The sequence below is a fragment of the Palaemon carinicauda genome, chromosome 11, assembly GCF_036898095.1.
Source record: "Palaemon carinicauda isolate YSFRI2023 chromosome 11, ASM3689809v2, whole genome shotgun sequence".
NCBI classification, from domain to species: Eukaryota; Metazoa; Arthropoda; class Malacostraca; order Decapoda; family Palaemonidae; genus Palaemon; species Palaemon carinicauda.
In genome coordinates this window covers 106,311,837-106,314,336 of record NC_090735.1, presented here as the reverse complement: position 1 = coordinate 106,314,336, position 2,500 = coordinate 106,311,837, and positions in this window count along the sequence as shown.

The following is a 2,500-nucleotide window of genomic DNA, read 5'->3' as shown; positions in this document are numbered from 1 at the left end:
AGTAATAGACCTCAAAATCAAGATTAAAAAAAAAAAACCCTAATGCTATATATGAGGCTCCTGAAAATAGAGGTAAAAAATCTCCTAATGCTATAAATAAGGCACCAAAAAAGAGAGGTCAAAGAGCCTCTAATGCTAGAAGTAATGCACCTCAAAATCGAGGTCAAAAAGCCCCTAATGCTATAAATAAGGCACCTAAAGATAGCGGTCAAAAAGCCTCTAATGGTAGAAGTAATGCACCTCAAAATCGAGGTAAAAAAACCCTTAATGCTATAAATAAAGCACCTAAAAAGAGAGGTCAAAGAGCCTCTAATGCTAAAAGTAATGCACCTCAAAATCGAGGTCAAAAAGCCCCTAATGCTATAAATAAGGCTCCTAAAGATAGCGGTCAAAGAGCCTCTAATGCTACAAGTAATGCACCTCTAAATCGAGGTCAAAAAGTCCCTAATGCGAATAAGGCACCTAAAAAGAGAGGTCAAAGAGCCTCTAATGCTAGAGGTAATGTACCTCAAAATCGAGGTCAAAAAGCCCTTGATGCTATAAATAAGGCACCAAAAAATAGAGGTCAAAGAGCCTCTAATGCTACTGGTAATGCACTTCAAAATCGAGGTAAAAAAGCCCCTAACGCTATAAATAAGGGACCTAAAAATAGAGGTCAAAGAGCCTCTAAAGCTACAAGTATTGCACCTCAGAATTGAGGTCAAAAAGCCCCTAATGCTGTAAATAAGGCACCTAAAAATAGAGGTCAAAGAGCCTCTAATGCTAGAAGTAATGCACCTCAAGATCGATGTCAAAAAGCCCTAATGCTATATATAAGGCTCCTAGAAATAGAGGTCAAAAGCCCCTAATGCTATAAATAAGGCACCTAAAAATAGAGATCAAAGAGCCACTAATGCTACAAGTAATGGACCTCAACATCGAGATAAAAAAGCCCCTAATGCTATATATAAGGCTCCTGAAAATAGAGGTAAAAAAAGCTCCTAATGCTATAAATAAGGCACCAAAAAAAGAGAGGTTAAAGAGCCTCTAATGCTACAAGTAATACACCTCAAAATCGAGGTCAAAAAGCCCCTAATGCTATATATCAGGCTCCTATTAATAGAGGTCAAAAAGCCCCTAATGCTAAATATAAGGCACCTAAAATTAGAGGTCAAAGGGCCTCTAATGCTTGAAGTAATGCACCTCAAAATCGAGGTCAAAAAGCATCAAATGCTATAAATAAGGCACCTAAATATAGCGGTCAAAGAGACTGTAATGGAGGTAATGCACCTCAAAATAGAGGTAAAAAAAGCCCCTAATGCTATAAATAAGGCACCTAAATTGTAGGTCAAAGATCCTCTAATGCTAGAAGTAATGCACCTCAAAATCGATGTCAAAAAGCCCTAATGCTATATATAAGGCTCCTAGAAATAGAGGTCAAAAGCCCCTAATGCTATAAATAAGGCACCTAACAATAGAGGTCAAAGAGCCACTAATGCTACAAGTAATGGACCTCAACATCGAGATAAAAAAAGCCCCTAATGCTATATATAAGGCTCCTGAAAATAGAGGTAAAAAAGCTCCTAATGCTATAAATAAGGCACCAAAAAAGAGAGGTTAAAGAGCCTCTAATGCTACAAGTAATACACCTCAAAATCGAGGTCAAAAAGCCCCTAATGCTAAATATAAGGCTCCTACAATTAGAGGTCAAAGGGTCTCTTATGCTTGAAGTAATGCACCTCAAAATCGAGGTCAAAAAGCATCAAATGCTATAAATAAGGCACCTAAATATAGCGGTCAAAGAGACTGTAATGGAGGTAATGCACCTCAAAATAGAGGTAAAAAAAGCCCCTAATGCTATAAATAAGGCACCTAAATTGGAGGTCAATGATCCTCTGATGCTAGAAGTAATGCACCTCAAAATCGATGTCAAAAAGCCCTAATGCTATATATAAGGCTCCTAGAAATAGAGGTCAAAAAGCCCCTAATGCTATAAATAAGGCACCTAAAAATAGAGGTCAAAGAGCCTCTAATGCTAGAAGTAATGCAGCTTAAAATCGAGGTAAAAAAAAAAAAAAAAAGACTCTAACACCAGAGATAAGGCACCTTGAAATACAGGTAAAAAAAAAACCTCTAATGGTAGAGATAAGGCACCTAAAATAGAGGTAAAAAAGCACCTAATGCTAGAGATAAGGCACCTTGAAATACTGGTAATAAAAACCTCTAATGCTAGAGATAAGGCACCTTGAAATACTGGTAATAAAAACCTCTAATGCTAGAGATAAGGCACCTTGAAATACTGGTAATAAAAACCTCTAATGCTAGAGATAAGGCACCTAAAAATAGAGATAAAAAAGCTCCTAATGTTAGAGACAAGGCTCTTCAAAATATAGGTCAAAATGCCACTAGTGCTAGAGATACGGCACCTCAAAATGATGTCAAAAAGCCCCTAATGCTAGAGGCTAGAGATAAGGCACCTCAAAGTTAGAGGTCAAAAAGCCCCTAATGCTAGAGATAAGGC